We start from the raw sequence: 27,924 nt of genomic DNA, 5'->3' as shown, positions 1-27,924 counted from the left end.
TACCCCCTGCTGTTCCATTCACATGTCCACGTCTTCTAGTGCACCAGAGCCCTGACATGTAGCTCCACCATTGCAGTCCTGGCACAGCCCCTTCTTCCACACATCTCTCCAGAGTTGGTGCAAGCACATGAGGTGCTTTAGCAGGAATATTTCCCCCTCTCCCCCATACTAAAACAGACACCTTCTTATAATCAAAAGCAAATAGGGGACCTCCTTGCGCTGCTCAGGGTAGTGATCGATCTATCGGGGATCAATTTATCGTGTCTAGTGTAGAAGCGATAAATCGACCCCCAATCGCTCTGCTGTCGACTCTAGAACTCCACCACTGCCGAGAGGCGGAAGCGGAGTCGACAGGGGAGCTGCGGCTGTCAACCCCGCGCCATGAGGACGGGAGGTAATTCAATCTACGATATGTCAACTTCAGCTACATTCTCACATCTTAGATCGATTCCCGCCCCCAGTGTAGACCAGGGCTTAGTCTGCTTATGCCTAGTGCCGGCTTTGCATCTCTCTCTCAGCATACATTAGCCCTCATCTGTAGCCCCTGCTATTCCAGTCCTGAGCCTGTTCTGAGGGGCTCCTGCCATTTGCCAAATTCACAGTGGTTGTTTTTTCGGTGGACAAACATCCAATAGGAACTAGGAAATTCATTTCATTTTTCCATAACTAGGATCTGAGACCAGGTGAGCAGAGATGAAACAAATTTAGCATCAGGCTATAGAACTCATCTGGTGTAAAAATCTCTGAATCGGATTCACCGGTGCCCTCCAGCTACTTGGTGTCGCTGCAGTTGAGCCAAGTTCACTGCTGTTTTGCCATGTCAGCGTGGTACCAAGAAGCCAGAGCGCACCAGTGAATCTGTCTATTTGTGTCCATGCGAGTAATTGTGGTATTACAGAGAGCTGGGGTGCATACTGCAAACACTTCTCCATCAGTACCCTTTCAATGTTGTTAAAAAAAACAACCCATTTTCAATAAGCTGAACTATCTCAGTGCAAGATACAAACAAAAATAAAAGGTGGGGGGGGAGGTGGGATGCATAAAAAGAAGGAGCTGCAACTCGTCAGGGAATCTGCAGAAAAGCTGGGACTCACATGAATAAATTCCATAATCTGGAAACATCTGGAGAGATCCCCCTGGAATGCCCTGTCCCATGCTGTAGGGAAGAGAGAGCTCACTTCCTGTGAATCTCAAAGGGCTGCTAAGGGCAGGTTTCTCACCTGCAAACTGTACAAGGTGGCAGATCTCTTGGCCCAGCCCTTGTGCACCTCTAGCACCACTGTAACCTTGCCTGCAATGACTCAAGAGAGTGGGTACCAACCTCAGGGCAGATGGTTAGGGACCAGGGCACAAACCCCTAATAGGCTCTGAGTTCTATACTTAGATTTCACCAACCCCTCATCAGGTGTACGCTCCTCAGGTACTATGACAACCTACACATGGAATCACAGACAGTCCCCGTGGGTGCGCCCATCTGGCTTGCCCCTGAGGAAAGCTTATCTTTATGATAGATGGTCCCTGACATTAATAATCACAGCAATGTTCAGGTGACTCCCAGTCCCCTACCCCAGGTCACTTGCACCTTAGATCTTACACCAAAGAGAGCGCTATAATAAAGAACATACAGATTTATTAAGTAAGAAAAGGAAACAAGTTTTTTATAGCGTTAAAGCAGGTAAGCATACATACATAAATGAGTTACAATCTTAAGTTTCAAAAAATAATAGAAGCTTCTATAATAAGCAATCTCTGTATGACCCTTAGGGCTAACTAGGGCTAAGTACTGGGGATCTCATGCTTATACCTAGCAAACTTGCCCCTCGGAGTCCAAGCAGCATAGGGATCCTCTCTTCCTTCTGTTTGGGGTTTTTATCCCCCTCCTGCCATGTGCACTGAGCTGCAAACTCAGCTGAAGGGAGGAATCCATTTGCATGACTTGTCTTCGTGTGGGGAAGGGCAGAACAACCAGTGTATTTTGTCCTTTTTAACCTCCCACAATAGTCCGTCTGGTGTTGGACAGGATAGAGCACTTTCTGTGGAGACCAGCAGCTCATGCTACTTAATGCCTTGCTCCTGTCTGGTGGTTTACACAGAGCTCACAATACAACCAATCCAATATTATCTTATGGTTATGGGATACAGAGGTTATAAGGGAGATTACTGCAGGTGGCAACTCCCCAGCATCCAATCAAGTCTAAACATTAAACACATTCTTATAATTCCAATATCCATTTTAACACCCCCAACACACAGGTGAGCTAGACTGATCCCAGCTAAGCATTTGTCAGTGTTCAGTGGAGACCTGGAGACTTCGGCATTTGCTGGCACCTGGTTTGCCAGCATCACACCCACCTTGCCTCCGGAAGGAGTCATGCAGACCATCCCCTGCATTTTCATCAGCGGAATGGGGTTTGCTCCCTCTTGTGGAAAAGGCTATGGGACCCACCCCCAAACCGTGCACATCCTTGGGGATCCGCACAGATCCTGGGTACCCATGAGGTCAGGGCTGTCCATGCAGATGCCCTATGGCCCCATTGCAGCTCTGTGCTCATGGCAGCCCTCCCCCACCTCTTCCTGGCAGCCCAGCTGTTAAGTTCAACACCATCAATCACACTGTACGAGGTGTCTCTTTCCAGCTGGCTCCGCGGGGCATTCAGTGCTGTGCCAGCGAAGGAGCAGTTGCTATTAATCATTACTGCAGGTATCGTTATTAATTGTTTGCCCTGAGCCAGCAGTGTGCCGAGTAGGGTCTGCATTCCCAGAAATGGGGGGCGTAGCTCCTGGCCCTGAGACACCGCACAGCCCTAGGCTGCATCACCTTCCCCAGGGCGAAGAAACAATGTGCATCATCCCAGGAGCCAGCTCACCCAGCCTCGCCCTCTGGGCACGCCCTGCACCACTAAAGGGAGCTGTTGGGTCAGGGGGAGGCAGCTGGGCAGGTACGAGAGAGAACCATGCACAGTGCTAAGGGGCATGGTCCCGCTTTGGCCTAGCATGCAGGGCAGCAATCCCTCCCCCCTCATGGTGTGTGTGCATCACAGGATCTGAGCACAAGAGGGAGCAAACCCCATTCTGCTGATGAAAACGAGGGGGGTGGGGTTACGTTGTGGGCCTGGTTCTCACTCTCCTGCCGTTGCTGTTATCAATCACAGTTGTGCAAAACGGACTTAAAACGCTTCAATCGTCCACACGCCACACCGTGTCAGCATGGGGTCATTGACTTCGAAAGAGGAGAGATGGTGGAGAACCCGGCCCTGCATCCTTGTATTGATATGACCTATGTTTGCAAAAGTGCACAGTGGTTTGGGGGGGCCTATGCTTCTTGAGGCCTTGCTGAAGACACCTGAAAGGGGATATGGATTATCTGCTCTCTGCAAATCAGGCCCCTTTCGGGTGTCCTAGTTTGAGCACCCAACTCATCAAGTCACTTTTGAACCTCTTAATTGTACCCGTACCGACACTGGCATGGATGGGATCACTGGGGTCGGAGACAAGCCTGCTCGTTCCAGGCTAACCCCTGTGCACAGAGAGCACTGGGATTCCCTGCTAGAGGAGGGGTACTACCCACTGCCTCCCAAGAGACAGGCAGATGGTGCCACTGTTGGAGATGGATGTGGCATCGAGAATCCATGCAGCCTATGCCGCTGGGTGGGTGAAGGGAGGAGACAGGCACTCGCACAGATCTCCCTGAGTCAGCAAATAAAACCACAGCAAAAGCAGCCTGCTTCCTTCCCAGGCTCTGTGTCAGCTGGGAGCTGAGCCCAGGGAAGTCCGTGGCCCAGAAGGGACATGGGCTGCCCAGTTTTATTCCAGCCATCCGGGCTATCCCAAAGGTGCCTTTTGGATTGTGATTGGAAGGACATGTCATGCTTTCTTTAGTGCTTTCTTTCTGCACACCGGAGCGAACCTCCTCCTCTCTCTCTGCTTCGGCCTGGCTGGCTTTCTGTTGCATCGGCCGCTCACTGAGATGCTCCCAGGGTAGGGACGTAGCAGGTCTCAGTGGCTCTGGAGGGAGGAATCTCTCTAAGTGGGTGGAACGCAGTGAGTGGAAGTTGCCAGTGGCCAAGGCAAGTAGGTGAAGTAGCAGAACCTGGTGGGAAAAGGTGCAACATGGACTTCTAGGGATCCGCGACTCTCATCCCCACAAGGGGCTGGAGAGCCTGGGGCTGAGCCAGCACTGATTACATGCTAAGCCTCACTGGGGAGGTTTTGGGTAACTGAAGATAAAGGGCTGCAGGGGAGGGGTGGCGGTGTGCGTGCTCAGAGGGGCAGCAAGGCTAGGGAAGCCAAGGAAACAGAAAACTGCAGAGCTGGGATCGATGCAGGACTATGGGTTTGTTTGGAATTGCGGAAGATTTGTGTTTGGAAGTTTTGTTTTGACACCCTCGGGAGAAGGAGGAATGAAAGAGGACTGTGAAGGTAACTGGAACTCACGTGAGTTTTAAATGGGCTCTGCTGAGTGGGAGAAAGAGGCAACCAGGAAAGCAGAGGGAAGTGGAAATGCGGGAGGACAGGCAGCTAAGGGCTGATGGGTGTGAGATGAGTGAGGGGAAGAGAGACCAGACACTGCTGGCCTTCGGTTTTCCTTCCTGCGCTCCTTGAACGTTTCTTGCACTTATCTGGACGGGCTGCGGAAATACTAGTGGAAGATGGAAGATCTGTCTGTCAGATGGTCCCGCTCCCACCCTGGCTACTATCTGAATAATACAGCTGGAATTGTGTTAGAGCTCCCTGTCGTGAGACGTTCCTCCTGCCACTGCAATCACCCAGGTGGCAATAATATTCACTGTGCCGTGTCTCTAGGTCTTTACATTTTCCTAGTGCTTTCCAAGCACTAACCCATTTATGAGGCTGTGGCCACTTGAGGCCACTAAAAAACCCCAGGCATTTTTACCAAGAGCAGGGAAGATAAATCTCATGTCTCATTTAAATGCCAAAGTGGACAATAGTTCTGCCAACCGAAATTCCTTTTACAGTTTCACATGGTTCACTTCCTGTTCTTGGCTGCTGTGTAGTGTTGCCGCGTGCTGTCCAACAGCGTTCTGTCCCCAGAGGTGGCTGCATTTTACTGTGTGTAATGGGGTGAATTGATTCTTGTTATTTATGTGTCATTAATGAAGTGCTTTGACTCTTTGAGGAGAAAGGGTCTATCTTAAATAAGAGAGGCACATTCTTTACTGTTATAAATTGGTGTAGTTCCACTGCTTGTCCATTGACTTCAATGTGGACAACAAAATGGCAGATGAAATTCAGTGTTGATAAGTGCAAAATCATGCACATTAGAAAAACTAATCCCAACTATACATACAAAATGATGGTGTCTACATTAGTTTTACCACTCAAGAAAGAGATCCTGGAGTCACTGTGGATAGTTCTCTGAAAATATCTGCTCAATATCTGCAGCGGCAGTCGAAAAAGCTAACAGAATGTTGGGAATCATTAGGAAAGGGATAGTTAATAAGACAGAAAATATCATAATACTACTATATAAATCCATGGTACACCCACACCTTGAATATTGTGTGCAGTTCTGGTGGCCCCATCTCAAAAAAGATATATTGGAATTGGAAAAGTACAGAGAAGGATGTGACAGGGTATATAAACCCCTTATGGACAGGAGGAAAATAAGGAGCAGCTCTGGGTTAAGGAGACTCCGCCCCTCTGCCCTTGATGAGCATGCCCGGATTGGAGGCATGGTTTTAAAGCCAGCTAGGCAGCTCAGTCTGGGGCTGGCAAGCCAGGGAGGATGACGTTCCCTGGGAGCTCCAGGAGCGGACCAGAACTGAACCTGCACCGATCTGGGGAGCAGAGGAGCAACAGCGACTGAGACTGGGGCTGGAAACACAGAAGGCAACGTTCCCCAGGGAAGGACGGTGGCCAGATGGGATGCAGACCGAGGTAGGAAGTGACTCAGGGAAGCTGACGCCAGAAAGAGATGGGTGAGCAGCCGAACCAGCCTCCCAGGGTCCTGGGTTGGGACCTGGTGGAGTTGGAGGGCCTGGGTTCCCCTCCCCCTCCCTGCACCATCTCCACTAGGTAGGTGGTTTTGCTGCCCCGCAAACTGTAGCCACTAGGTGGGTTCCCCCCCGTCCCCGCACCGCTGCACCCATTGGGGTGACTGCTGCTGAACATGCTAAACATTAGGCAGGAGTCCCTGCGCCCCAATCACAAAGGGTAACAAAAATGATTAGGGATATGGAACAGCTTCTGTATGGAGGAGAGATTAAAAAGTCTGGGACTGTTCAGCTTAGATAATATATGACTCAGGAGGGATATGATAGAGCTCTATAAATTTCTGAGTGATATGGAGAAGGCAAATTGGGAAGTGTTATTTACCCCTTCATGTAACACAAGAACCAGGGGTCATCCATTAAATTAATCAACAATAGGGTTACAACAAACATAAGGAAGTACTATTTCACACAACACACAGTCAACCTATGGAACTCATTTCCATGGATGTTGTGAAGGCCAAAAGTTAACTGGGTTCAAAAAGAATTAAATGAGTTCATGGAGGATAGGTCCATAAATGGCTATTAGCCAAGATAGTCAGGGACGCAATCCCATGCTTTGGGTGTCCCTAAACCTCCAATTGCCAGAAGCTGATACTGGATATGAGGGGATGTATCACTCGATAATTGCCGTGTTCTGTTCATTCCTCTGAAGCACCTGGCATTGGCCACTGTTAGAAGACAGGATACTGGGCTAGATGGACCATTGGTCTGATCCAATATGGCCATTCTTAACGTACATGAGCAGAGAATTTAGCCCAGATAATTTTTCTTAGGCAAAACTCCCACTCATTCAGGTCTTCAGGATTTTGGCCCTAAAATACTGTAATTAAGTGAAAATTTATGAGGAGAGGGGGTGTCGTGGGAACTTAAAGAGGGATTTGCCTAATGTGGGGGTCGGTGAGGGGAGAACTGGAATAAAAATAAAATGAACAACCACGAGAAAGCAGTAAAATGGGAAACTTGTGCTTATATCTGGACAGAGTCTTTTAGTCCCATGATTGCAAGAGACAAAGGGCAAGATCCTGGTGTAAACCATTGCAGCTGATTTACACTATCTGAGGATCTCTAGGCCAAAGAGTTTATTTCAGAGATATCGGAGCCTCTAGTAGAGCTGGCAAAAACTCCAAACCCCAAAATGTCCATTCTGTGGGAATTTTAGAGACTTCAGCATTTCGTTTTGTCCCAAATCAGGATGAAAAGTTGAAACTTGGAATTTTTAGTGAAATGAAATATTCAGGAATGTTTTGCTTCAATCTTGTCATTTTAATTATTATGTTATATGCGTTGAAAAATTGTGACTTTGGTATTGTAATATAACACAAAAGTTGAAATGTGACAGTTGAAATGAAACATTTTGATAATTTCAAGTTGAAAAGATTGACGAAATTGGTCCCTTCCTGGGAAAGGCTTGAATCCAGTCAGCGGTTTCTGAGGGAGAACAGTTCTGTCAGCACATGTGCAGCTGGCTTTAGTCCGGAGGCTGGGAGGTGCAGCTAGCAGTTGGAGCGTGGAGGTGCACGCTGGTGGATGCATTGCTCGCCTGGGCCCTTGGCTCTCTCCCAAGGCCGGCCTTGCGCCGTCTGCTCACCAACACAGCTGTGTGTAAATAAAAAAACCCCTAAGGAACCAAGAGAACCTGCTAGTTGCCACTGGAAGAACTCCCTTCTGGATGGTAACAATCGTAGGCCAGTGTGTGTTCCATGTATGTCTCTGCACCCAGGGGCAAGATGTCAGCCTGGGGATTAATACAAGCTGGTGCCATTTGGCAGAGGGGCTAATGCCCATCCTCTCCTGTGCTATGGCATACTAGGAGCAGCCCATGCGTAGGGGCACACAAGAACCCTTATCCTAGCTCTTCATTACCTGTGGTCTGGGCAGCACAGGGACTGCTTGATATCTGCTCTGACAAGTACAGACAGAAAGGGAGGCCGGCTGGGGTGGGGAGGAGACAGGGCCATGGTGTCACAGTTCGAGGCAACTGCACCTGTATTCCCCTTCTATGGTCCAGCAAGGGCACCTGCTCTAGGCTCCAGGCTCCTCCGACATCACCTCTCTTGGGTGGTGACATGTGGCTCTTTCCCTCCTGAGCGGGGTGCTTTCAGACTGCTCAGTTCCCTGATTCTGCTGTGATATCCCCGGCAAAAGACAGCCTGGCTAAGCAGGCCTGCTTCCCTTCTGTCCTGCAAGACAGTACACAGCACGACTGCCACCGTTGAGTTCCCGCACAGCTCTGTCTAAGCACTCTTTGAGTCCTATGGTAAAAGCACTCCAGAGAAAACGTATTTAATTCACTGAAAGGACCTGCCTGCCTGCTACTAAGCTCACCAGAGATCACCCTCTGTCCCAATCCCCACATGAGATCTGGCTGGCGATTAGTCCTTCAAACCCCACTCAGACTCACAAGTTCATCCCAACTGCAGCTCAGAACAAGCCCCTCAGTCTTAGGGGGCATCCGGGGACCAAAGTCCTGCCAACCCTTCCTAAGGATTGGGGCCCTCCTTGGACAGAAGGTCCTGCCCGTTTGTTGGCTCAGAGTGAAAGCCCCGAATCAGTTTAAACTGAGGCAGTTTATCCAAACGTCCTTTCTTTGTCTGTTGGTCCCTGGGGAACCCAGTTTGAACCAGTATATGTGAGCCTCTGTGGAGGTGTTACAGCCTGACTGAATTTGCCAAGCGACCCCCCCGAAGATGCTGCGGTCACCCTTCCCTATGGAAATGCATACAATCCCTCAAGAGTATGTACACTTCTGCATTTTGAATACAGTGAACTCGTAAGAGACTTACTGCAGCACGGGGTGTCCAGGATATTGTCATATCTGTCACACATGGCAGCAGTTGCATACGGAGCAGGGCTTGGGGCAGCATGCTACTCCATCTTGGACAGTCTGCCTGGGGCCCTGCAGATCTGCACCATCCCCTCGGCAGGGCTGGGGCATGGACACCACCAGCTGGCCCTGAGGGAGGGAGGGTCGAGCAGAAAGGCCATTGTTGGTTTCACTCCAGATGAGCAGTTGTTCCATCGCTGGCTACTGCCATACAGCGTTAGCACAAATGCACGGCTGGCCCAAAATCTGCGACACAGAGGGCAATGCTGGCAGCTTTGCAGAGAACTTTAACTTGCATAGATATCTAAAATTCAGAATAACAGCCTCCACACCTAATATTTGCCTACTGCCATGCCCAGCTTGTTAGTTTGGCTTCCCTGGGTTGCATGTAAACCCGTGCTTCAGTCTCACTCTGCAGTGATCAATATCCCCTGCAGGGGCGGTGAGTTATATGGGCCTGTGGTGCCCGGGCTCCAGCAAATTCAGGGCCCAGGGGTCCCGGCTCCACCAATGTTCAAGGTCAGGTCTCTCTCCTGCCTGCACCTGCCGCCCCTCGTGTGCCTCTCCCTGAGCGTCCCCTGGACCCGCTTGCTGCCCTCATGTGCCTCCCCTGAGCGTCCCTGCCTGCCCACTGCCAGCTACAAGGGAGCAGTGCTGGGGGCAGGCTGAGGCGGCTGCTGTGCCTGAGGAGGAGAGGAGGAGCCGGCAGGCGACTCTGGGTCAGCTCCAGGGGGGGCTTATCCTGGCTGGACCTCCTGAACAGCAGCTTGGAAGGGCTTGGGAGAGTGTTGTGCCGGGGGGGCTGAGGAGGGGCCCCCTCTCCTCCAGATCTCGCTGTTGCTGGCGGGGAGAGGGCTGGGGGAGCCCTTTCTGGCCACCCACCCCAGCCTGCTGCACCCCAAACTCCTCATCCCTGGCCCAGCCCCATGCCCCGCACCCACTCCCACACCCCAGCCCAGAGCCTGCACCAAGCCCCCAAGTCCTCACCTGCACCCAGAACCCCAAACCTCCTCCTGCACCCAACCCCCCTGCCCCAGCCCAGAGCCTGCACCCAGCACCCAAACACCATCCCAGAGCCCGCATCCCTCGCGCACCCAAACTTCCTCCCAGAGCCTGAACCCCAAACCCCCTCCAGCACCCAAACTCCCTCCCAGAGTCTTAGTCAGGTGTGTGTGGGTGGGGGGGAGGGGCTGGACTTGGACCTGTTCTGGGCACCGCCAAAAATTATACAAACCTGTCACCCCTGGCCCCCCGAGCTTTGCACTTGGAGTTTCAGGTATGAACGAACCCAAAATTTCATAGCCAAACTGTCGAAGTCACAGCAGTTTTTTCCTGATTTCATGTTGACACCATGTTTCCTGCTTGATGCCAAAGCCTAAATCACTCTGGTTTGTTGGACACTGGCCCCAGATCTCTGCTAAGACGCTTGTTTTTCTGATGGGAGCTTCAAGTTTGTAATGACTCTCGAAACCAAGGGAACTTTGCGTGGTTTGTGGTTTTGTTGTGAACATTTCAAACTGCTCTGGTGCTTTTATCTTTCTTGGGAGAGAAGCAAAAATTGTGTGGTTTCATCGACTTTAAGGCCAGAAGGGACCATCATGATCATCTAGTCTGACCTCTTGCACGTCGCAGGCCTCAGAACCTTGCCCACCACTACTGAAACAAATCAATAACCTCTGGCTGAGTTACTGAAGTCCTCAAATTTTAACTGAAAGACTTCAAGTTACAGAGAATTCACCATTTACACTAGTTTAAGCCAGCAAGTGTCCTGTGCCCCGTGCTGCAGAGGAAGGTGAAAACCCCCCAGGGTCTCTGCCACTCTGACCCGGAGGGAAATTTCTTCTCGACCCCAAATGTGGCAGCCTATTAGACTCTGAGCACATGGGCAAGACCTGCCAGCCAGACACCTAGGAATGAATTCTCTGTAGTCACTCAGGCCTGGTCTACACTAGGACTTTAAATCGAATTTAGCTGCGTTAATTCGAATTAACCGCTCAACCGTCCACACCAGGAAGCCTTTTAATTCGACCTAGAGGGCTCTTTAGTTCGAATTCGGTACTCCACCCCGACGAGGGGAGTAGCGCTAAATTCGACATGGCTATCTCGAATTAGGCTATGTGTGGATGCAAATCGAACTTAGTAGCTCCGGAAGCTATCCCACAGTGCACCACTCTGTTGACGCTCTGGACAGCAGTCCAAGCTTGGATTCTCTGACCAGCCACACAGGAAACGACCCGGGAAAATTTGAATTCCTTTTCCTGTCTGGGCACTTTGAATCTGATGTCCTGGTTGGACATCGGGGCGAGCTCAGCAGCACCTGCAATGATACAGAGCTCTCCAGCAGAGGAGTCCATGCAATCCCAGAATAGAAAGAGGTCCCCAGCATGGACAGACCGGGAAGTCCTGGATCTGATCGCTGTGTGGGGCGATGAGTCTGTGCTTTCGGAGCTGCGCTCCAACAAACGGAATGCAAAGACCTACGAGAAGGTCTCCAAAGCCATGGCACTCAGAGGATACAGCCGGGATACAACGCAGTGCCGCGTGAAAATCAAGGACCTGAGACAAGGCTACCAAAAAGTCAGAGCGGCAAACGGACGCTCCGGAGCCCAGCCCCAGACATGCCGCTTCTACGAGGCACTGCATGCCATTCTAGGTGGGTCTGCCACCACTGCCCCACCAGTGACCGTGGACTCTGAGGATGGCATAGTGTCGACGGGCAGTTCCTCGGCGATGTTCGCCGATGGGGAAGATGAGGAAGGGTTTGTGGAGGACGACGCAGGCGACAGCGCTTACAATACCGCTTTCCCCGACAGCCAGGATCTCTTCATCACCCTCACAGAGATCCCCTACCAACCCTCCCCGGCCGTTAACCCGGACTCAGAATCAGGGGAAGGATCAGTCGGTAAGTGCTATAAACATGGAAACATTTATTTTTTAAAAAACAGGAATAAAAAATGTATAAAAACTATATAAAAACTTTTCCCTATAAAACTATATAAAAAGAAGGTCCACACATATAGGGATGGAACAGAAATCCTCCTGGGACACTTCCACGAAGCTCTCGTAGAGCAGCTCGAAAAGTCTCCGCAGGAGGTTCCTGGGGAGAGGTGCCTTATTTGGTGCTCCGTGGAAGCACACTCTTCCGCGCCAGGCCATCCTAATGTACAGCAGAATCATTGCCTCCACCAGCATGGCAGCATACGGTCCTGGTCTGTGCAGGGATTCTCGCAGCATCCTCTCTCTCTCTCTCCGAGTGACCTGCCTCAGGGTAATCTCGTTCGGCGACTGCTGCATCTAATTAGGGCAATTAGTGTACTGTTACTATTGTGAATGCTTGACTTTTACTTTGCATAGCAATGACCTTCGTTTAACAGCCACGTGTTGGAGGCCGCAGAGGAAAAGCATACAGTGATCTTTCCCGGGCACAGCCGCGAGGGGCTGGAACAGGGTCAGACTTTATGCTTTCCAGATTGCCTTCAGCGGGAGGGCACAGCTATCCATTAACTGTTAAGCAGCCTATAGTGTAGTGCTTACCAGGCCTGGCTGCTACACGGATTCAGCTGTACCGCCCCGCTTGTCCGATCTCCTGTGGACGACCGCAGCCAATGAAAGCGTATTCCGAAATCTCGAACTTGTCCTGAGAGCTCGTGAGACTAGGTGCCCTGTATGGTCTTGTTCACAGAAACTGACTAGACTGTGTTCAGTGTTCGCAAACATGTATCTTTTCAAGGAAATCACTTCCTTTTTCCCATCACACAGCTGCGGCTCTTTCACGAACTGCCCCGGCTTCCCCCTCACAGAGGCTGGCGCAGATTAGGCGGCGAAAGAAAAAGACTAGGGACGACATGTTCTCGGAACTGATGGCCTGCTCCAGAGCCGAGGCGGCCGAGCAGAGACAGTGGAGGGAGACCCTATGTCAGCACCAGCGCTCACACAGCGAACGGGAGGACAGGTGGCGGCAGGAAGACCAGCAGGCGACTCAAACGCTGCTTGGGCTAATGAGGGAGCAAACGGACACGCTCCGGCGCCTTGTAGATGTTCTGCAGGACCGCAGGCAGGAGGAGAGAGCCCCCCTGAACTGTATCTGCAACCGCCCTCCCCCGCCACAAAGTCCTGTCCCCCCCTCACGCAAAATCACAAGAAGGAGGGGCGCTAGGGGCCGTGAAAACTGTCACTCCACCCCAGCAGAGCGCTCATGTACCAAACAGCTCTCATGCCATAAATTTTGAGAAGTGCTTCCCTTCCTGGATCACCCAGTCCCAAATCCAAGTTTCATCCCCCCACTGTGTAGTTGAGTATTAAGAGTAGTTTGTTGTTATTCACTGTTTCCGTCACGTTTTCCTTGTCAGAAGACTTTGTGTGAAGGGGGGAGGGGTTTTTTAATTGCATAGGACAGCCTCCATTACCAGGGTACAGACTTGGGGGCAGGATCAACAGCAGGACACACACAGACTGCAGTCACTAGGCACCAGGCAGGGCCGGCTCTAGACCCCAGCGCGCCAAGCAGGCGCGTGGGGCGGCCCTTTCCCTGGGGGGCGGCATTTGGCTCCGGCTGAGCTCCCGCAGGCGTGCCTGCGGCAGGTCAACCGGAGCCCGGGAGGAGCGGACCTGCCGCAGGCATGACTGCGGCGGGTCCCCTCTTCCCGCGGCTCCGGCTGAGCTCCCGCAGGCACGCCTGCGGCAGGTCCGCTGGTCCCGGGCTCCGGTTGACCTGCCGCAGGCGTGCCTGCGGGAGCTCAACAGGTGCCGCGGGAAGAGGGGACCCGCCGCGGGACCGGGGAAGGGGCGGCACTGCGCACGGCTGCTTGGGGCAGCCTATTTTCTAGAGCCGCCCCTGGCACCAGGGTCAGTCTGTGAGGTGTATGCTGCCCCGGGTCAGTCTGTGAGATGTATGCTGCCCCAGGGTCCTAGCGCCTGCCATCCACAAATGGCAAGGCAGGCTGCCCTTACCATGCCCTTCCACCCTAGCCATGAGCCTCTCCGATGCCCTGAGCCCCAGCAAGAGCCCTCATCCACGGACACATACTCACCCTTCCCACACACCCCTCACCCCTTCCTACGCCCCAACCCCCAGCCCAGAGCCTGCATCCAAACTCCGTCCCAAAGACGGCACCCCTCACCCCTTCCTGCAAACCCACCCCTTCCTGCACACCCACCTGCAACCGTCCTCCCCCCAGAGACCGCTGTAGGAGCAGGAGCCTGTCATTCCTCTAGTGTAGAAGCGGTCTGTACATCAGTGCACACCGTACCCACCACAGTCTGCGTCCATGTTTCAACCCTTGAACAGGAATTCATAATTAAAGAAAACTTTGTTAATAATCAGTGTTCCATTAAATTTATTTTAAAACGTGTGTTGGAAGGAGGGAAACCTGGAGAACGGGGTATGTAACCGCAGATTGAAGTCAGCAGTCACTGAAACAGGCTCAGGTTCAGCTTCTCTGTAAATCAACTGGAGAGTCATAGGTTACCCTGCTCTCCGAGGAACCTAGCTTTCAAAGCCTCCCGGATGCACAGTGCTTCCCGCTGGGATCTTCTATCGGCACGGCTGTCTGGCTGAGCGTAATCAGCAGCCAGGCGATTTGCCTCAACCTCTCATCCCGCCATAAAGGTCTCCCCCTTGCTCTCACAGAGATTGTGGAGCACACAGCAAGCAGCAATAACAACGGGGATATTTTTTTCGCTGAGGTCCGAGCGAGTCAGTAAGCTCCGCCATCTCCCCTTGAGACGTCCGAAAGCACACTCCACCACCATTCTGCACTTGCTCAACCGGTAGTTGAAGAGTTCCTTCTCACTGTCCAAGGTGCCTGTATAGGGCTTCATGAGCCAGGGCATTAGCGGGTAGGCTGGGTCCCCGAGGATCACTGTAGGCATCTGCACATCCCCAACCGTTATTTTGTGGTCTGGGAAGAAAATACCTGCCTGGAGGCGTCTAAACAGACCAGAGTTCCTGAACACACACGCGTCATGAACCTTGCCCGGCCACCCGACGTAGATGTTGGTAAAACGTCCCCTATGGTCCACCAGTGCTTGCAGCACCATAGAAAAGTAGCCCTTTCGGTTAATGTAATGGCTGGCCTGGTGGGCTGGTCCCAGGATAGGGATGTGAGTCCCATCTATAGCCCCACCGCAGTTTGGGAATCCCATCGTGGCGAAGCCATCTCTGACGACCTGGACGTTTCCTAGAGTCACTACCTTTGAGAGCAGTTGCTCAACGATTGCGTGGGCTACTTGAATCACAGCAAGCCCTACGGTAGATTTGCCCACGTCAAAGTGGTTCGCTACTGACCGGTAGCTGTCTGGCGTTGCAAGTTTCCAGAGGGCTATGGCCACTCGCTTCTGCACAGTCAGGGCTGCTCGCATCCGGGTGTCCTGGCGCTTCAGGGCAGGGGACAGCAAGTCACAGAGTTCAAGGAAAGTGCCCTTACGCATTCTGAAGTTTCGCAGCCACTGTGATTCATCCCAGACCTGCAGCACTATGCGGTCCCACCAGTCCGTGCTTGTTTCCCGGGCCCAGAATCGCCATTCCACACCATGAACTTGACCCATTGCCACCATGATCTCCACTGCGCGGCGTACCCTGCTTTGTGAGAGGTCTGCGCCACTCTGTGACTTCCTGTCCTCACCGCGCTGCCGGAGCCTCCTCGCCCGATTTCTCAGCAGCTGACTGTGGAAGAGGTGGACGATAAGGTGCGAGGAGTTGACAACGGCCATAAGTGCAGCGATGATCGCAGCGGGCTCCATGCTCGCAGTGCTGTGGCGTCCGAGCTGTAACCGACCAGAGAAGGGCGCAAACAGATTTCCCGCCGGCGCTTTCAAGGAGAGAGGGCGGGAGTGACGGTTGAATGATGACAGTTACCCAAAACCACCCTCGACACATTTTTTCCCCCAGCAGGCATTGGGGGCTCTACCCAGCATTCCAATGGGCAGCGGGGACTGCGGGAACTGTGGGATAGCTTCCCACAGTGCACCGCTTCCAAAGTCGACGCTGGCCCCGTTACTGTGGACTCAGACAGTCGAATTAGTGTATTTAGTGTGGATACACAAATTCGACTTCATAAGGTCGATTCCACAAATTCGAATTAAGTAGATTCGAAATAGTCTTGTAGTGTAGACGTACCCTAGAGACCTCCCCATCTAGTGTCCCAAATTTGGCTGTTGGAGATATTTGATAGTAGCAATTGCAGATTGGCTACATGCCATTGTAGGTGGTCTCATCATACCATCATCTTTATAAATGTATTAAGATCAGTCTTGAAGCCAGTTACTTTTTTTGCTCCATTGCCCCCCTTGGAAGGCTGTTCCAGAACTTCACTTCTCTGATGGCCCATTCTATACATGCAGGTTTTATTTTTTGTTGTAAGGAAACACAGACACACTAAGATCTGCTGCCCCCAAATCCCCCATGCCTTATTTTTCAATCTGCAATATTTTAGGTGATGCAAAATTAAATTATTTAAGGCAGTTGTGATTAGGGTAAACTCAGAGGAAGTCAGAGGGGCCTAACAAAGTTAAGGGAGTGGGCAACATGATGTCCAATGAAAATCAGTATTGACAAATGCACGGGTAATACATATTGCAAGGAATACTTCGAACAAATCGCTGGAATCGAAATTAATTGTGACCACTCAAGAAGACGTTTATGTCATAGTGGGCAGCTCAATTAAAGCCTCTGTTTAGTGTGCAGTAATGGTTGAAAAAGCAAAGTCTTAGGATGGATAGATTTTTAGGGTAGAAAATAATACTGAAAGCATTGTAATGTCACTATATAAATCAATGATATGCCTTTACCTGGAATACTGGGTTCCGTTTTGGTCACCTTCTCTGGAAAAGATCTAGCAGAAATAGAGAGAGTTAAGCGATGGGCAGCAAGAATGATCAGAAACTTGGAAGACTTCCTTGGGAGAAGAGATTGAGAAGGTGGGGATGGCTCTGTTGAAAGAGGAGACAAATAAGGCTATGTCTGAATGGCACACAGTTAACTCGGCACCCAGGTCTGTTCACCTGGGTTAGCTTAGTCTGGGTGTGAGCAGCCACACTGCAAACCCTACCCATGTGACTGAGGGCTCACGGCTGCTGTACTCATATGTGTTGGGGACATAGACCAGGGTTCTTTGCGGTGTGACGCTCTAGGATTCTTTTCTGTTTGGTCATGCCGATTGTGGGGGAACTTGTCTGCCCTTCAGGGAGAATTGTGTGAAGGGCATTGGAGGACTACCAGCACTTGAGTGCATCCTTACTGCAAAGCGGGCAGGTTCCATCCCAAGTTAAAGAGGCTCTTGGTCTCCGATCCACATGGCCAGCTGGGTATGTTAGCTTGGGTTTCAAGCACCTCCAAATCAGGGTCAGTAGGTTTTGTGTGTGCAGAGGAAGGGGAGGGGTTAAGGCTGAAACCCAGGTAAGAGTCTGGGTTAACTGTAGAGAGGGGACATGATAGAGATATGTAAAATGATGAATGTTTACAGAAGAGGTGAATGAGACGCTCTAGTTTTACCCTGTCTCATAATACAAGACCCAGGGGACCTACAATGAAATTGAAAGGCAACGGATGGATCTTCTGAAATGACAGAACCTAATTCAGCCACACACTGTCATGCTTAATGCAGGAATGACAAGGTGAGGTTCTGTGGCTCGTGTGATGCAGGAGGTCAGACTATGTGTTTGTAATGGGCTCTTTTGGCCTTACAAATCTAAGCCTCTATAAAGTTGATAAAAGGAAATTTGCCCTTTTTTACCCAATGCATAATTAGCCTATGGAACTTCCTGTCACAAGATGGCCTTGAGGCTAAGAGCTTAGCAGGGGTCAAAAAAGTGATTGGGCATTTATAGAAATAATGAAAACATCCAAAGTTGCATTAGGTACGATAAATTAAAAAAAAAGAGGTAAAATCCCTCCTGCTGAATGGCACAAGTCAGCCACTAACTGATGGGATCTGAGAGGGGCTTTCACTATGGGCAGGTTGTGCCATGACTGTCCGTTTCAGGGTTGTTTGCACCTTTCTGCTCAGAGGGAGGAGACTGGGCTAAATGGAGCACAGGTCTGATCTGGTCAGGTAATTCCTGTTCTTACACACCAAAGTTCTGCTTATGGACCCTTGGTTAGCGGAATCCGACATGTACTTTGGGTAAATGCTAGAGACTTACCATAAGATTGAGAACATTGGCAGAGCAGTGTGGAAGAAGCTTGTACTTTGGTTCCCCATGCTGTCCCTGTTCTATGCAGGGGACAATACAGAGGGCCAGTGGGTCTCAGTTGTTAGCTATGGCTTTTGTCATATCCTCTGCACAGAGGTGAATTTCACACTGGGTGAAAAGAAGACTTATTCTCCAGGGATGTCAATTCAGCACCTTTCCACACTGCCTACTTTAGATTTAAAACAGTTTGAAAAGTTATTTAAAGTCAGCAACATCTTTTTAATAATTGAAAGTCACAGCCAACAAACACCTCTAAAAGCAATGCTATCTGAAGTTATTTTACACTAGAAATTTTTCCACTGGTCCAGCAGCTCCCCAAGCCGGCCAGCCATCTGCCTTGCATAGGTTTAAAAGGCCTTTAAGGGTGTGTTGCTTGTCTGTTCATTGTAGTGGTGAGTAACCAAAACAAACACTGCCAGGAAAGCTGTTCTCTCTCTGCCCTTTTCTCTTCTGATCCTGATTAAAAGCATTTGTAAGGCGTTATTACAGTGCAGTGCCAGAGTCATCCGTAAACTTGCTTTGATTTGCTGCAGACGCACAGCTTACTGTGCTTGTGTGCTGTTCTAACTGATCCTCTTGGGAAAAAAAGCAGCAACAGCTCATTAGCAGCAATTAACACTCAGCAAGCATTGCCAGATCCCCGTGTGTCACTGTTTACATGACACGGAAAGCCACTGGTGTCTGGATGGCTAAAGAGGATGAGGATGCGGTTATAGAGCTTTTCACCTCCGGGTTGCCAGCAGGAATCCAGGCAAGGTAGAAGGGACCAGAAGTTGTGATCTGATTTGAGATGACTTGGTGGGTCTCAGTCCAGTTCCCAGAGGACAAATGTCCATATCTCATAAACCACCTGGCAGCCTAAGCAGAGAGGCCAAAGAGATGGCTGGGCCATGAACTGCTCTCTCAGGCCTGGTCTACACTAGAAAAACCCACTGACAGTTATGTGTTCAGCCACTGCAAATGCAGAGCAAGGCAAATGCGGGTCAGGAAATCTGGACCGAACCAATGTCTGTTTCCAGCACTTCTTAACTATGGTTTCCTGGTGCCATGCATGACTGTCCTGATCTGTGCTTGCAGCTAAACTGTGTGCAGCTGAACCTGTTGTTGAGTATTGCCAACAACAGGCAGTTCTGCTGGTCTAGTGCAGGGCTTGTGAGGTGCCTCCAGAAGGGGTCTGAGATCTATTTATGGGGCAGAATGTGGAGATTTCCTGGCTGCTGCCCTTGTTCTGTGCATGTGTAGAGCCCTTTAGTCCTAGGGCTTGGGACTCAACACGCTTCCTCAGTAGGAAGTTCACTAAGGAAAAAGAACTGACCAGAGACACTTGCTCCAGATTCTGTTACCAGGCAGCAGTGCAGAGCTGGGTGGAGACTGAAAACCCTGACCCCTGAATAGCCCTTTGAATGTTTCCATCATTTGCTTTGATGCTGCTGTGCTTGAAGCTCATTTGGGCTCCTTTCCTGCAGATGTGAAAGGGTGAGAGTTGCACTGGAACCAATGTGTGCAGACAGCGCATCTCACATTCGTATGAGGGATCTTTAACTGACACATGACTGTTCATGCAGGAAAGGAAAGGTGAGATTGTGACCCTGGCTGAGTGAGGTGTCCTGGGATGTCCTTGCGGTCACTACCCGTATCACAAGTAGCAGCATGGTGGGGAGAGCAGCTTCGCAGGGCTGTTGCTTTCCCTCTCTGTGGGTGGGCAGGGAGTGGGCAGAGCTATAGCACCACCTTTTCCCGCTGCAATGCACTGCCTATATCGTCAGGGATGGGGAAGTCATCTGCACCATGAACTGGGCTTGCATAGAAAGAAGGTAGGAACCAGGGATAGATTATAACTGAGTCACAATCTTATTCCTTCTTGGTCACCATAACTATGCATGGTCCCTTGCTTAGGACTTATGGCACCAAAGGCACAATGTGGCCGAAACTGAGCTCCCCATTGCTTCTCCTCACTCCTCTCTGCCTCCTCCCTCACTTCAAACACCATCACCATGCTTCCCATGGCTCAGGCTCCCAAATTCAGCAACACTCAGGGGACAATGTAAGGCTCCTGGATAGAACTCAGAGAACTCTCTGCTGGCAGACGCACTGTTAGTGCTAAAGGGGAAAGAAAACATTAGCTTATAAGCAGAGGCAAGAGAAAAGAAGTGCATGCTCAGTAAGGGATGGGAAAGGCAGATTTAGGCCAGGTCTACGCTACCAAGTTGCGTCAACCTAATTTAAGTCAACATACAGCCACCACAGTTATTAAATTGCTTGTGTGCACACACTTGGCTTCTTGTGTCGACGATGCGCGTCCTCACCAGGAACACTTGTCTCTATTGTATTGTCAGCGTGGGGCATTGTGGGATGGCTCCTAAAAGCCAGTTACAGTCAGTGTAAACAACTCAGTGTCTATACTGAAACTGCGTTGTCCTAATTATATCAACCGTGATTCTACACTGCTCAGGGAGGTGGTGTTACTTAAATGGGTGTAGCGTCGGCGGGAGCCAAATTTAAGTGAAGACACTTCCACAGGTAGGTCAACTCAAGGCAGCTTACGTCTACAGCTTACTACTAAACCTATAGTATAGACCAGTCCTAGTGACTGAGCAAAATATGGGAGGTGCCGGGAGTTTTGATTAGAGCTGGTTGGGGAAAAGAAGGAAAATATTTTTTGAAACTAAAAATTTCTCTCTTTTCAAAATTTGAAATGTTAAAATGTTCAGCTCTGTGAAGTTGGATGAAAACTGGGGAGGAAAGTTCATGAAATTTTGAAATTTTTCCTGATTTTTTTCCCCCTTGAATTTCAAAATTTTGTCAGAATTTCAAAAATTTCAACCAGCTGTCATTTTAATATCTCATGATACACAAGTGAAAGCCAGGTAGGTGAAGACCAGATATGGCAAGTGCTAATTTACCATATCTGTGATGAAAGTATTGATGGACCTATTGATGACAAGGAGATATAGTGTAATTGACCCAACAGCTGAGGGCAAGTTGCCAGTTGCCTGATGGATTCCCATGTGGATTATATAAAGCTTCCACGGAGGCACTGTAATGTAGTTGAACAGTTTCCTAGAATCCTCATGAATTCCAGAATCAATGGGAGAAGCCCATAGCTTATTGACTTTGAACCCAACAAAGATAAAATTGATTGTGCCTCTTCAGGTATATTTCTCTATTACACAGTGATGTCAGGATAATTAGCAAGATGCTTGCTAATAAGCTAGACTCACTGCTGCATGGTTAATTGAGACCAGACAGAGCATCAGAAAGGAGGAGTGTAGTGGATCCATTTGGCCCAGTCAAAATTTATGCCTGGTATATTGCAAAGAAGGCCTTTGATCGGGTTAAATAGAATTATTTAAGAGGAACATGTGGGTAAATGGAATCTCTTTATATAATCCCTTCAGCCAGAGTCAGAGTTAATAGTAGCCACTCTGAACCTGTTGACCTGAATAGAGTCACCTCGCAAGGGTGCCCTCTCTGACTGCAATGGTCATGGAATCTTTTGCAAAGAAAAAGTCAGGGAAAATGATATTATCTTGTCAATAAATGGAGGAGGCTTGGAACACCAAGTGGTGGTTTATGAAGGTGATGTTTCAGTGATGACTGTGGACCCACTCTGAGACTCATGTGACAGAATGTACTATGGAATTATCAAAAGAACGCCCAGATAAGAAGACCCATCCATTCCATAATACCAACTTGTTTTCACCCCTTCGGACAGCAGCCCTGGCAGAATCCGGGAAGAGGAGAGAACCCTCTGATAATAGATATTGGTTCTTGGAGTAAAAATATGCTCAGAATGGACTATCTCATGGATGATTGGAGACCCAAAGAGCGTAGTTTTCTAGCTTCCTTTTCAAGAGTAGAAAAAACATAAGATAAAAGAAACAAAGACCTGAGAAATACAGATGCTTTGTTTCACTTTGAAGCATCTACACTGTTTAGCCGCCATATTAAAAATGGACAGAATTAATAGAAAGGATGACCAGGTCACTATCACCTCTTAAAAAAATAGTGCTGGAGTGTAATATGAAATGTGAAAATGATTTTCCCTTGTAGCTGCTCAAAAGCCCCAATCTAGCAAAACACTTAAGCCCCTGCTTAACTTTCAGCATGGGAGTTGTCCCATTGAAATCAGTGGGGCTACTTATGTTTAAAGGTGTTAAAGTGATGTGGCAGATCAAAGCCAAAATCTGTGAAACATTAAAAAAGAAAAAAGTTTTTAAACAGGTTCTGCGCTGCAGAGACCAGTGAGTTTCGCTCTGCAGACCTTTGAAGACAAAACCTTATTCCCGTTTGCTCTAAGGCCTCTTTACTCTTCTAGAGTGATGTAAATGTGCCTTAGTGTAAAGCAGAACAAGGCCCCGAATCTAAAAACACAGCATTGATCTCACAACCCTTGTTTCCCATTCAGTTATCTCCCCCCTACCTGCACATACTGTATATGCCCTCCCAGTCACACACACTTTTGCGATATTCGTATTTCACACACATATACACCTACATTTTCCTTATGCTGAACTATCACTAGATGGGAGAGAAGTCCCTTTTTTATTTTCAGAAGTGACCGTTTTCCCATTCTGCACTTCCAGCGAGCTTCTTCCCCAATATGTCTATGCTCAAATGATTTCACACTCACCTTTCAGCCATTCGCTGACATATACTCTTGTAGTCCTGGCTGGTGGAACAATTTTCTGGGTGTTCTCATCCCACAATGATAGAAACCTAGATAGAGAGACAAAGGAAATATATTTCTCAATCATTGGCCAAAGAGAATGAGGAAGGTACTGTATTCACCTTTTACACCCATGCCGCCTTTGGATAGTTAAGGGGAATTGCATAGTCCAGCAGCAGTTTTTAGTGGTTTGTTATTATTGCCTTATCTTTCCTGTGATTACACTGTTGGTTTACTTAGATTTTCTAATTTTTACCACTATTTTTCATGATTCCTTATGTTTTTATAGCAATTTATCCTGAGTTTCTTGTGCCAGTTTGTTTATTTTTTCCTTTCTGTCGAAAAGCAAATTCCATTCATCCATCCCACCACCGTACTGAATGTGACATCTATTTCCTTTTCCCTCGCAAGTCGTCTTGTGCTGAGGGAGTATCTAGATTAATATCACATGGTGTATAGTTTTGTTCGACGATAATGTCCTTATATGATGGATGAGGTTGCGCGATTGATGTTTCTAATGGTACTTTGTAGCTTTTGATCTCCCCAGGTTTACAGGAGTCCTGAAGGAGGATGTAAAAGAGGAAGGTCTGGGAAAGGGGAATGAAAGCTGATAGCTACTCTGCCTTGGGCCGTGACCTTGTCAAAGTGCACATGCTAAGCATGGCAGACCCACTTGGGTTTTGGGTGTGGGATCATCCAGGGGAAGGTCAAGGCAGGGTGTGGCCGTGATTCAGGAAGCAACAGGAAGCTCTGAGGCCTTGATTCTGCAAACACTTTTAGATTCCATTTACCATTGGAGCAGTCCCAGTGAATTCAGTGGGAGAGCTCATGTTGTTACCATATTCAGATGTGAGCACTGCAAGGTCAGGATCAAAGTCATTACTGAGTGTGACCCTCCAGCAGGGCCGGCTCTAGGCACCAGCACTCCAAGCATGTGCTTGGGGTGGCACTTTCCAGGGGGTGACACTTGGGCTCCTTTCCCCCCCCCCCCCCCCCCCCGCTTGGGGTGCAAAAAGCCTGGAGTTGGCCCTGATTGGAGGTGAGCTGTGGTGGGGGAGGTGTGGAGAGGCCACAGGAAGTAACCGGGGGGGGGGGGGGGGGCTGAGGAACCACTTCCCCCCCAGCTCACCTCTGCTCCACTGCTGCCCCTCCCAGGCTTGCCGCACGAATCAGCTGTTTTGTGCCAAGCCTGGGAGGGAGGGGGAAGAAGAGGAGCGGCGGTGGCGCGCTCAGGGGAGCAGGCGGAGGGGAGGTGAGCTGCGGCAGTTGGGGGCGTGGGGAGGGCTGCAGGAAGTAACCCGGGGTGGGGGGCAGAGGAACCACTCCTCGCCTGGGAGGGAGCGGTAGGAGGGGAAATGCAGCGCGCCCAGGGGAGGAGGTGGGGCCGGGGATTTAGGGAAGGGGTTGGAATGGGGCGGGGAAGGGGCAGAGTTGGGGCAGGGCCGGGGGGGTGGGGCGCAGGAAATTTTTTTGCTTGGGGCAGCAAAAAACTTGGAGCCGGCCCTGCCCTCCAGCATGTCATTAGGAGGGGCTGTGCTGCTGGGTGTTCCCCTTTCAGACAGGAGAGGAAATTGATGTGCAGGTCAGTCTAGATCCTCCGGTGCATTTTGCAAGGATGGGGGTGTTAGCCTCATGTACTGGTCTTAACACCACTGTGAGTAATAACATAGCACCTTCCTCAAATACCTTGCAGAGTTTTGGTCGGATACAGTGGGTCTAATATGCCACTGTGTTACTCCAGGTTCAGGCTTGTCTAACTCCACGAGTATCAGTGAATTGGACTGGAGGAGTGCAGGAATGAAGCAAACCCAGTATTCATTTTCAGTCCCCAATTCAGCAACATTTAAGCACTGCTGAATTAGGGCCTTAAATACGTAGGGGCAACTCCTATTGAATTTAACAGAGCATGACAGCCTTTGTGCAGAATCCTTCAACCAGGCTTTAGAATTCTACTGCTAGAATATCATCCTCAATTACATTGTCTAGGATAATTTAAGAATTTGATAGTAAGTTTGGGAGGCAATTTCTATAGAACTCTACCGGTTTCATCCCTATTAAATTCCCTTGGATTTTTCCGTATGATCCAAACTATTGGGCAGTATAGCTGTGCACTGTCACACAGCTGCCATGCCCCACCCCAGAGATGGCTGCATTACAGCGAGAGATGGATGAAATGATCCCTGTGTACAATGTGTAGAATACCTGGGTTTCTGTGGGAGGAGAGGCTAGCAAAATGCTAGCTGTTGTTATAGCAAATATGTTTGTAATGGAGAAAAACAGAAGAAAGAGGGGTGATTCTGTAGGGATAACAATTGTGAAAGAACAATATGTGTTTGAGTAGTTAGGGAGGTTGCGGGGGATCAAATTTTGCCCTTGCTTTAATTCTTGTATAAGGCCCTGCACCATGGTGACCATCTTTCTGGCTGCAGACAGCTGGATGCTTCTGTCTTCATCCCATCGATGCTGCAGAGCAACCTCGGGGGCACAGCCTCTGCTTTCCTCCCAGCCCCATAGAGTTTAAAGTCCAGCATCAGACTGGACACCATCTCTCATCCTGTCGGCTAGAGAGACCCCCCCCCCCAAACCAAAAATGAGCGGCAGCAAGGAGACTGGAAGAGAATTGGTGGGATTCCTTCAGCTCCCAGTAGAAGGTCTCTCTGGAATGATTTATACAGCATTTGGGTTGGCAGGCTCCATTAAAACTGTTGGAATTGTTAAATGAATGTATTGTTTTTAGTTTTTTTTGGCTCAGCAAATCCCCTTATTTAGGAAATAGGATTGTCCATTTTGCACGGGGAGAGCGTACTGAGGGCCACCAAGCTCAAGCTGTCCAGAACAGTGCAATGCAAACAAAGCTGATTGAAGACTTGAGGGAGAGAATTCCGAAAGCTAGCAATTATCGCCTGCCAAGGGCAACACTGAGGATGATAGGCGGCCTTGGATTTTTTTTGCCTGTGGTTAAAATGCAATCGTTACATTACAAAACTTCCCCAATAAATTATCAAGTGTCCTTTTTATATTCAAGAATGAGGCATTATTAGAATGCTGGCTTGAGTGTGCCCTGCTCCCAGCTGGAACACCCAATCTTTCAGAGCTAAAAATAAATCTGAGATTTGACTTTATTTTTTAAGATTGGGAAGAAAAGAATCCCCCACCCCCACCCCATTCTTTCCCTAACAGATATTGAGGCTGCAAAAATTGTCCTTGAATGAGAGAGCTTTAGGAATAAATGCATCTAAATGGGAGGCAGTGTGGACAGAGCACTGATCTGTGACTCGGAACACTGGGTTCTAGTCCTAGCTCTACCATTGGCCTGCTGGGTGACATTGGGCAAGTTGCTTCCCATCCCCATGCCTCAGTTTTCCCATATGGGGATGGGGATAATGATACTGGTCTTGTTTGTAAAGTGCTTTGAGATCTACTGAGGAAAAGGTATTATTAAATTTTAGGTTTCATCCTGTTGCCAAGCATCCCGCAGACTCTGTTGAAGGGAGTGGAAGCTGGTGATACCCATCCCACACAGGGGAAGGCCCCTTAGCTCCAGGTCGCATCTTTATTGTTATTCAATGGCAAACAAGTCTATGTTAATGCAGAGTTAAGGTTGCTTGGTGGTATGTTGTCCTCTGGCAGAACGCTGAGCTGAACTCAAGCTTTTGAAAACCAGGAAATGCAGAGTTAAGGTTGTCCATGTACCCGTAACTCTGCCCTCATTCACCAATGCCCCATTATGCCTTATTAACACACATACCTGTACTCTGCTAACTCTATAGTTCACCTCCTTTTACAACTCACAAGATTCTATTTAACACTGTTAAAGGGAAAATAAGGGTCGGTCATGCCACCTTCCCTCTGTTCTCCTGGCAATAGCCAATGATAATTATTTGGATACACTCCAGGCAGAGTCAGTGTATTAGGTGTACCTACAGTAAGTGGTGGCGGCACTGCTTGGTAAAGGTGTGTTTGTGATACAAGGATGTGTGTGAGTGACTTTGAGGAGTGTGACAGAGCTGTGGTATTATGTTCTGCACCTCTGTGTGTGAGCAAAGGGAGAAGCTACATGGGTCTTCATTACATCATGTCAGCATAGAATTGTGCATGCTGTACAATTAGCAGGACACAGGTGTTTTATTAGAAAGGGTCCTGTCTGTAGCGAGCTGGGTTAGGAGAGCCATCTATGCGTTTGTTATCTGTATGTACCCCGGGTACAGTGAGTGTGGTCGGTGTCCAGTGTAGCTGTGCTGAATGGTTGAGGTAGTAGAGAGCTCTGCTTGGCAGAAGGGTGTTTGTGACTGAGATCTGTGGATTACTGTGAGGGGTGTGACAGAGCCGTGACTGTGATAGAGGCAGCTGTATGGTTTCCACCCTCTAATGTGTGCGAGGAAAGGGGAGAGGTGCATGGGTACATGCAGGATGGAGCATGCATCATTTCTCTGGAGAATTGGCTCCGTTAAATCAGTAGCAGGACACGGGGCTTTTATTCAGGGTGGATTAAAAAATCAAGGATTTTTTAAAAAAATAAAAAAATAAAAAAAATCGGATTTATTTGATAAATACTTTTTGAAGAAAAAACCTATCTAAAGATAGTTTTAATTAAGATACATTATAGCTCAAAGATATCTCATCATGGAATAGGGATTATAAATTCTAATTCTATAGGATGAGACAATATATTCATGTAATGATTAAGACAAGTTTTGTAAATGAGTTCCAATAGTTTGTGGATTAGGGACCCAATCTTATGGGGTTCCACAGGCTTCTGTATAGATTATTTAGGTTAATCTTTCTATCTACCCAATGGGACTCAGTGCTCAGTCTAGAAGATACCATCAGAGATGCGTAGTTTTGCAGTTCTCAAACTGTGGATTTGTGTCTCCAGAGGTAACATGCTTGTTAACAGCAAAAATGTTTTTAAAGAAATCAATACATAATATATAGAGGTGAGAAAAAACAGATCTCAACTCTATTGTCCCTCTTCAAATTTGTGTACACAGAGTCAATCCCTTACCTCTCTCTAAAAGTGCAAGGTTTCAAAAAGTTCAATGAATAGAAGAATGTTGGGGGCGGAATAGATCTGGACAAGGAGAAGAAGTCTGGAGATAAATGTGAGACGTGAGGAACATATCCTTGTTTTGTAAAAATATTATGTTTGCTGTTGAAGAAAAAAATCTAGAATACTTAATGTTGTTTTAGTGAAATAAAACAATGTAAATGTCTCTCTGGTGATG

At 49.0% G+C, this 27,924-nt stretch overlaps 1 protein-coding gene across 1 annotated transcript in view; it reads left to right on the top strand.

Annotated features, from left to right (window-relative positions):
- The window catches only part of PAPPA2 (pappalysin 2), a 186,200-nt gene that overhangs the window by 12,685 nt on the left and 145,591 nt on the right, over window positions 1–27,924 (top strand). The gene's annotated exons all lie outside the window — the stretch shown is intronic.

The sequence above is a fragment of the Mauremys mutica genome, chromosome 8, assembly GCF_020497125.1.
Source record: "Mauremys mutica isolate MM-2020 ecotype Southern chromosome 8, ASM2049712v1, whole genome shotgun sequence".
Lineage (NCBI taxonomy): Eukaryota > Metazoa > Chordata > Testudines > Geoemydidae > Mauremys > Mauremys mutica.
The sequence above is the reverse complement of the archived record's forward strand: the minus strand, read 5'-3'. Positions and strand labels throughout refer to the sequence as shown.